The sequence below is a fragment of the Sminthopsis crassicaudata genome, chromosome 5, assembly GCF_048593235.1.
Source record: "Sminthopsis crassicaudata isolate SCR6 chromosome 5, ASM4859323v1, whole genome shotgun sequence".
In the NCBI taxonomy this organism is placed as follows: Eukaryota; Metazoa; Chordata; class Mammalia; order Dasyuromorphia; family Dasyuridae; genus Sminthopsis; species Sminthopsis crassicaudata.
This window is the reverse complement of record NC_133621.1, coordinates 290,767,590-290,777,048: the sequence shown is the minus strand read 5'-3', so window position 1 is coordinate 290,777,048 and position 9,459 is coordinate 290,767,590. Positions and strand designations below refer to the sequence as shown.

Here is a 9,459-nt window from a genome sequence, read left to right as displayed (position 1 = left end):
CTCTAACTAGGGCGATCTAGGCTCAGAAATCGCTGACTTCAGCCCTCTCACTTGACAGATGGGGGAAACTGAGGCTCAGAGCGGGAAAGGGCCAGGGGCCAAGGTCACACGCTCCTCTTCCGGGGGCAGCTCTGTAATCCCCCTCTCCTTTCCTCCCACAGCATGTAGAGAGTCTCTGCTGTCAAAACTGCTTCATGTCCCCTGGCCGAAGTCTGTGACACCCTCCTCAATTGGTTTTGAAGGAGAGGGCTTGTGACCTTCCCTCCCATCTCAGGGAAATTCTGTGCTTGTGAACTGTCTCAGGCTCACCACCTCAGGTACAAAGACCTTTCCTGGAACGTCACCATCCCTTAGGTAAATAGGGTTTGGTTGAACTCTGGAATTTTCTGGGCACCTCGTCCGCTGTTTCTCGTTACGGGAATGGGAGTGACCCAGGGGAGGGGGCTTCCAGCAGCACCTGATGCCTGCCCCGTGATGATTATGGCCTCGTGCGTAGACCCAGGGGACGGTGTGAACGGCACTGTCCAAATTAGGTGACACAGAGCAAGAAAGGATGCACCTGGGCAACACTGGAAAGCAAAACCTGTCACGAGGCAGATGAGGGAGTATTAACTGCTCTGTGGCGGTGAGTGAAACACTGAAAAAAAAAAGCACTGCTGCTGATTGCAATTTCCAAGCACCTTTCCTGGATAGAGACATAAATCACCAAATTGGGGGGAAACCTCTTCGGTTTCTCCTTAGAAGCATTTTATAAATTCCTGATCTTAAGTAGCAAATCAATTGATTTATCAATATTTATAAACACCATTTATATGTCAGGCACAAGAAGAAAGACACTCCCTGCAGTATGCAAATTATTCAAACTATAAAACAGGATAAATAGGAAAGAACTCTAAAATGCACATTTCTTAACATTGTTTTACATACTCGTGTTTCTAGTACTGCCTCCCTCCCTCTCGGTCCCCTCTCCTCCTTTTATGAATGCCTTCATTACTTGGGGCCTGGGGGTGGGGGAACCATGCTTTTTTAGTGTTGCTTTCGAGTCCTCCTCTTTGGCACTTCCCTTATTAGAATGCCAGCGTCTCACCTGCTTGTGGTTCCTGTTTGTTGCCTTATTGTGGTAAACTATTTACATTTGCTTGAGACGAGCTTTGTGGTTATTAGAGAGCAAATTGAGTTTTAAAAAGTCACAATCCCTTTAAAGCCTCTGGGCTTTTTCCTTTGCTGGTTACATTTTTTCAGCCTTTAAAAAAAATAGTTTTATTCATATTTTAAAAATCTTCCAATCCTTTTCTTTCCCTACCCAGCTGGCCTTCTTTCCCTTGTAACAAGATTTTTTTTTTTTTAAAGAAAGAATAAGCAACAAGAATACAGCTCAGCAAAACCAACATATGAACTATGAGAGAATATGCAAAATGAGGATTAAATTTTAATAATCTTGATAGGGTTCATCTGGAATGCAAACAATGACATTTTTGTAGCTTTGGTGGGAGAGGACTGTTAAATAAGCAAGTGGATTTTAGGGATTAGTTCAAAAAAGCAACTAGCAGGGCAGAAGTTAATATTCTAGGACACATCCACTGAAGATTTGGAAGATTTCAAGTTACTTTCCCATGAATCCAGTTAAAGGCTGATCAATCTGCATAAAAATGCACGTGTCCAGCAGGAGATAAGAAGATTCCTCAGGAATGGAGCTCCGAAGGGAGAGATCCTTGTGGTTTTTGAAATTTCTAACCCTTAAGTTAGGATTCTTGTTTGCCATATAGAGGGATGGAGGAGGAAGAGAATTTTCTTTATTCCAATGCTCGGACCTTGTGATGTACCCCTTAAGTAGTTAAATTTCACCACCTTTTCTCCTTTTCAAAAGCCTTCTTTGAAAGGCTCCCTTCTCTCCTTCCCCCAGGGTTTTTTTTTTCCTCTTTGTAATTTTTCCTCTCTGCCCAGCCACTAGCATCACAGAGCTAAGTGGGGTTGGAAGATGGAAAACAGAGATAAGGTCAGTATTTCCTTGGGAATCTTTTCTGGACAACAGTTGGTCTGTCTACAACACACCAATGTGGCATTATTTCTCCAGATTCACACTGAGATGACCAACGCATGATGACTTTTGGTGGGGGTTAGAAGAGTAACTGGCTAAGGGGGAGCAGAAATTGAAATTAAACAAATCCTTGGCTTGCTTGACTTCTGAAAGGGTGTGGGGTTTGTTTGTTTTTTTTCAAAGATGTAGAAAATAGGATCCATATGGTTTCTTTTTTTAAATATATATTTATTTAGTTGAGGCATTTGGAGTTAAGTGATTTGCCGAGAGTCACACAGCTAGGAAATGTTAAGTGTCTGAAGTGGAATTTGAATTCCTGTCCTCCTGACTTTAGGACTGGTGCTCTATCCACTGGGCCACATAACTGCTCCTGGGTCCATATGATTTCAACTCTCTTTCCTACTACTTTCTACATTTGTTGTTATATAATTTTATATATAAAATATATAATGATGAGCCACAATTCATGATGATAACCTTAAGGCAATATGGTATTCTGAAACGCCTGCAGAATAATTAAGAATTAAATTTAGGTTCTGGATAATTTTAGCATTAAGGATACTCCACCTTTCAGATAAAAGTAACTTAACTACTCCCCATGCCATTCTGGATTTGGGATTTTCCCTTAAGTCATAATTTATAAACTTGAATCATAAGTATGAATAATTATAAAAGCTAGGAAGGGGACTTGTGATTTCCTTAGTATAGTGAATCCCCTCTGCTATGCAGGGCAGTGTGTTCTCTGCAGCTCGTGTTGGATGTCCAGCTGTTCAGTGACTTGTTACTTCACTAGTAGAGGTTAGAGAGAGGGACTTGAACCCAAGTTTTCTTTTTTCTTTTTTTTTTTTTTTTTTTTTTGATAATTTTAAAAATTATTATTATAACTTTTTATTGACAGAACATATGCTTGGGTAATTTTTAAACAACATTATCGCTTGCACTCGCTTCTATTCCAACTTTTCTCTCCCTCCACCCTCTCCCCTAGACAGCAGGCAGTCTTATACATGCTAATTATGTTATAGTATATCCTAGATACAAGATATGTGTGCAGAATCGAACAGTTCTCTTGTTGCACAGGAAGAATTGGATTCAGAAGGTAAAAAAAACCTGGGAAGAAAAACAAAAGTGCAAACAATTTGCACTCATTTCCCAGTGTTCCTTCTCTGGGTGTGGTTCATTCTGTCCATCATCGATCAATTGGAACTGAATTAGCTCTTCCCTTTGTCGAAGATATCCACTTCCATCAGAATACATCCTCATACAGTATCATTGTTGAAGTGTATAATGATCTTCTGGTTCTGCTCGTTTCACTCAGCATCAGTTGATGTAAGTCTCTCCCAGCCTCTCTGTATTCATCCTGCTGGTCATTTCTTACCGAGCAATAATATTCCATAACCTTCATATACCATGATTTACCCAACCATTGTCCAATTGATGGACATCCATTCATCTTCCAGTTTCTAGCTACTACAAAAAGGAACCCAAGTTTTCTTGACTTGGAGTCCTACTCTCTCTATAATGCCCTGTTACCTCTCACAAATAGATAGTGCAGTATTACTGGGCTTCATCTTTGATACCAACAATGTCAAACTGGCTGGGTTGGTTGATTCTTGGTGAGTGTTGTTAAGTTTAAACAGTAGCAATTCAACAGCTGCAAATCCTTTCTGTCATCTTAAACAAATGGTCTGGCATAGACTGCAAATAATGACAACTCTGGAGCTGTCTTACCCCCAGGGCCATTTTCCTTACCCCCAATTTACAGTGTCTGGTTCAAGCATTAAGGACCAGTAAACAGCCAATACAGTTAAGTGCCTACACCACTACTTGTGCCCCCATGTTCCCAACAAGTTTAGAGGAAGTCAGAAAATAAGACTTAACATTTGGCTAAAGTCTGCACACGTAACATGTGCCAGACACTCTGCTGAGCTACAAAGAAAGACAAAAGTAGTTCCTGCTATCCAGGAGCTCACCTTCCAATGGGTAAAACAGCGTGTAAATAACTAGATACATGTGAGACATTTACAGATCTGAGGGAAGGCAGTCTAGAGGGGGATGCCATTGGCAGCTGGGGGTACTATTGCTGGGGAAGTTTGAGCAGAGACTTGAGGGAAATCCAAGGAAACGAAGGGAAGGGGCTAGAGCATGCCAGGCATGGGGGGCAGCAGAAGTAGGCAGAGCCCTTTGCTCTATAACTACCCTGTGTGCTCTTGCTGCCTCAGATCCACTGCTTACACTGCTTTACTGGAGGCTTTCTTTCCTCTATCTCCACTTGCTGCCATTTTCATTGAAGTTCTTGTTTTTTTCAGTTTGATGCAAACTTCAGGGTTTTGCTGGAGTAGGTGTGGGGGCTTTGGTCAGGTGGACATCTTCACCAGATCTCATCAGAGTAGAGTTGGAAAAGGTGCCCAAACTATTCTGAAACAGACCGTTCTCTTCTGCTGGTTCTCTTCAGCGCTTGTAGTCAGATAGAAAAGGCAGATTATCTTGTGAACAATCAAGTAGTCCCCAAGCAGAGAGGGCCAGAAGTCTCAAAAGCCTGAAAATCTGCCACCTCCGTGACCCAGGTTACCTCCAAAGGGAGGTGGCCAGGATTCTGGTTCTGGGTCCTAGTGACCTGGCTTCAAAAGGCAAGGCTTTGTCAGCCCTGTGATAGTATCTTTTATTGAAACCAACAGAATCACCCCACAAACCACAAAAATCACTCCTCACCTCTTTGTATTTATTCTTACTGGGTGTTAGTTCATGTTTCTCTTTGTACAAAATCAGCCAATCTGCTGTGGTGTTACAATTCTTATTGATGACCATTTTCATATATTCTTTGGCCACTAAATGATTCCATGCTTCAGACTGTTGTGGAAAGCAGTACTAGAAGTGTTGTAATGAGAGCATTTACCAGTTAAGCACTTCACAGATGTGATCTCATTTTTTCTCCCCTCTGCCCTGGGAGGGAGGTGCTGCTATCATCCTTATGATAGAAGGAGGAAATTGAGGCAGACAGATGCCCAAGATTTATACAGCAGGGAAGTGTCTGGAAGTGTCTTGCTGCTTCCAGGCCCAATCTTCTACCCACTGCCCCACTTAACTGCCTATATACACAAGTGTTGTAACTCACCCCCCCCCCCACAAATGCATAGATTGTATCTATATATATTTACATTTAAATTTACATTTGTGTTTTTTATTTTTATTATATATTTTTTATAATATTATCCCTTGTATTCATTTTTCCAAATTATCCCCTCCCTCCCTCTACTCCCTCCCCTAGATGACAGGTAATCCCATACATTTTACATGTGTTACAATATAACCTAGATACAATACATGTGTGTAAATACCATTTTCTTGTTGCACAATAAGCATTAGATTCCGAAGGTACATGTAACCTGGGCAGATAGATATTAGTGCTAACAATTTACATTCACTTCCCAGTGTTCCTTCTCTGGGTGTAGCTTATATTTGTGTTTAAACTTAAAGGTGTCAGGAGTATTTAGGTGGCAGAGTGGATGGAATCAGGAAGACCTGAGGTACAAATTCAGCCTTGGATACTTTTACTAGCTGTGGGACCCTGGGCAAAACACTTCATCTTGTTACCTTCAGTTTCCCCATCTGTAAAATGAGCTGGGAGAAGGAAATGGTGAACCACTCCACTCCAAAATCTTTTCTGAGAAAACCCCAAGTGGGGAAAAAAACTGAACAAAAAGTGTCTAGGTTATGGTTTTGTTTTTTTCCTTTGAGCACGCCATAATAGTGTTCCTTGTGGACCTTCCAGAAAAGAAATTTACTATGTCATAATCTGTATTGTCCAAGTAATTCATGAGGTCTTAATCTCCTGGGCAGCATAGTGTAGCTCTTCGGTCCTTTCAGTGCTTATTTTTACCTTTGGAAAGCTTGTGATTATTTCTCATTGCAAAGCCAGAACTTGACTCAGAAACTTTCAACCTTTCAAACTCACGTAGATGCAGACAGTGGTGGAAACATCCATTTTTAGAATCTCTCGGGGCTGGCAGAAGAGACAAGAGGGCAGGGACACAGACTCATCTTGGCAAGCACATGCCCTTAAGTGCCAGTTGGCTGCTATTGCCATTGGGAGTGGAGGGTGGGGGAGAAGGGAAGAAGGGGAGAGTAATCTCCCTCATCCCTTTGTTGGAAATCCCAGAGAAAGAAAGTGCTAAATGTATCTTTTTTTTTTTCCCATGAGGCAATTGGGGTTAAATGACTTGCCCAGGGTCACACAGCTAAGAAGTGTTAAATGTCTGAGGTCATATTTGAACTCAGGTCCTCCCGACTTCAGGGCTGGTGCTCTATCCACTGCACCACCTAGCTGCCCCAATGCTAAATATATCTTAAAAGAAGCAGAGTTTGGCTGCCTAAGCAGGATCTTACTAAAGGGCTATTGCAAGAGAAGAATTCTGTAAAACCTTTGACCTGTTGAAGTGGGGCAGCTAGATGGTCTGGTGTATAGAGCACCGGCCCTGGAGTCAGGAGGCCATGCTATATAGCTCGTTGTTTTGAGATGCATCTCTCAGCCTTTGAGAAGCTTTTTCTGTCTGGACCACCTAACTATAGCCCAGGGACCATTGTTATCTGGAAGCAGTTACCTGAATTGCAGATATCGATGCTTGCCATACACTGTGAACGGTGGGGAGTCAATCAACCAGTGACCCACCCCCTGAAAGTAAATGACAAAATTCTAGCCTGATACCTTTGTCTGGTGAGAACAATCACTGTAGTCCAAGGTGTGAGCCAAGTGTGAATAAGTCCTACACATTCACTTTATCAGTCATTTAGAGACTTTAGTCTAACTTAAAGGGGAGAGTTTGTGATTAATTTAGATCTCTATGAAAGCCATTGGTTGAACTGAAAACACATAGAGAATGTTGGTATTATTTGAGGAAATTTGGTCATGTCCTTGTGGTGTGAGGATAAATTGGCAAGCCAGTTCAGAAGCCTTCCATTTAGGATTTGGTAGTTATTTGACTGGTAGCCAAGCCCCAGAGGAGGAACTGCTTGGGGAAGGGGAAGGAGGAGCAGAGCTTCCTTCCCCTGGATCAGGTTCAGGAGGTGAAGGGCCAGACGATTCAGACCTTTGATGTCAGAGTCTTGGCTTGATAGTGATAAACCAACAAAAGCAGAAAGCATAGTGACAGATAAGAAAATAAAATTGGATGGTATGTGAGAAAAGGCATACAAATCATTGAATAAATCTTTTTTTTTTATATAAAGCTTTTTTATTTTCAGAATATATGCATAGTTTTCAACATTCACCCTTGCAAAAGCTTATATTCCAAATTTTTCCCTCTCTTCTACCTCCTCCCCTACATGGCAAATAGTCCAACATATGTTAGGTGTGCAATTCTATACATGCAAAATTTTCACATTTAATCTACTGCACAAGAAAAGCCACGTCACAAAGAAGAAAAAATGAGAAAGAAAAAATGCAGGCAAACAACAACCAAAAAAGTAAAAATACTACGCTGTGATCTACACTCAGTTCCCACAGTTCTCTATCACAAGACCATTGAAACTGGCTTGAATCACTTCTGTCAGAATTGATCATCATATAATCTTGCTGTTGCTGTGTATAATGTTCTGTTGGTTTTACTCACTTCACTCAGCATCAATTCATGTCAGTCTCTCCAGGCCTCTCTGAAATCATCCTGCTGGTCATTTCTTACAGAATGATGATATTCCATAACATTCATATACCACAGTTTATTTAGCCATTCTCCAGCTAATGGGCATCCACTCAGTTTCCAGTTTGGCTGTTATCAAGAGGGCTGCTACAAATGTTTTTGCACATGCGTGTCCTTTTCCCTTTTTTATGATATCTTTGGGACAGGTCTAGTAGAGACACTGCTGGATTAAAGAGTATGCACAGTTTGATAACCATTTGAGCATAGTTCCAAAATACTCTCCACAATGGATCAGTTTACAACTCCACCAACAATGTATTAGTGTCTCAGTTTTCTCATATCCCTTCCAACATTTATCATTACTTTTTTGTGTTAGCCAATCTGAGAGGTGGTACCTAAGAATTGTCCTTTTTTTTAAAAATTAAAGCTTTTTAATTTTCAAAAGATATACATGAATGATTTTTCAGTGTTAACCCTTGCAAAACTTTGTGTTCCAATTTCTTCCCCTTCTCTCACCCTTTACCCTAGATAACAAGTAATCCAATATATGTTAAACATGATAAAAAATATATGTTAAATCCACTATATGCATACATATTTATACATTTATTTTGCTGCATAAGAAAAATCAAAAAGGAAAAGAAGTGAAAAAGAAAATAAAATGTCACCAAACAACCAAAAGAGTGAAAATACTTTGTTGTGATCCATACTCAATCCCATACTCTCTCTGGATGCAGGTGGCTCTCTTCATCACAAGATCATCGGAACTGGTCTGAATCATCTTATTGTTGAAAAGAGCCATGTCCATCAGAATTGATCATCATATAATCTTTTTGTTGCTGTGTACAGTGATCTCCTGGTTCTGCTCACTTCATTCAGCATCAGTTCATGTAAGTCTCTCTAGGCCTCTCTGAAATCATCCTACTGATTATTCTAAGAATTGTCTTAATTTGTGTTTCTCTGATCAATAGAGATTTAGAGCATTTTTTCATGACTAGAAATGGCTTTAATTTTTTCATCTGAAAATTGTCTATTCATGTCCTTTGACCATTTATTAATTGGAAAATGGGTTGTCATTGAATAAATCTTTAAAAATTAAAAAAAAAAAAAAAAGCTCTCCAATGTAATTGTAAGATGACTGGAAAGATCTAGGGACTTGGACAAAGTCCAAAGGGAAGTATATTTCCTGCAACATAGAGGGGACTCTGATTTCAAGTATAAGTTGGATTGGAAGCTTTCTAAGGTCTGATCCAAATCTGATGGTCTATGAAATCTAAATGCGGTGCCACAGCTCTCTGGTACCTTATGACCCTAACTTTCCTTCAAATAATAAGCCTCGGGACGAGTCCCATCTGGGCTCCTTGTTGTACCATCTTTCCCATTAATCTGGCTTTCAGACACATTAATTTTGTTTAGGAAGAAGACTGAAGCTTTTCTTTCCTGTGTTTCCATATAACAGATTGAGAGTTGGAAGAAACCTTTAAAAGTCATCTAGTTTATTACATGAACTAATGCTGAGTGAACTGAGCAGAACTAGGAGATCATTGTACACAGTAACAGCAAGATTATGTGATGATCAGCTATGAGAGACTTGGTTCTTTTCAGCAATGCAGTGATCCAAGGCATTTCCAAATAGACTTGGGATGGAAAAAGCCATCTGCATCCAGAGAACTATGGTGACTGAATGCAGATCAAAGCAACCTTTTTGTTGTGTTTTTTAATTTCTTGTGTTTTTCCCTTTCTGTTCTGATTTTTCTTTCCCAACATGGACATGACTAACATGGAAAT

General features: G+C 40.4%; 1 protein-coding gene across 1 annotated transcript in view; it reads left to right on the top strand.

Moving 5' to 3' along the window:
- LOC141544830 (putative tetratricopeptide repeat protein 41) overlaps nt 1-9,459 on the top strand; it is an 81,632-nt gene that overhangs the window by 840 nt on the left and 71,333 nt on the right. The window contains 1 exon segment of the mRNA XM_074271423.1: nt 162-354. The gene's annotated coding sequence lies outside the window, so the exon portion shown is untranslated.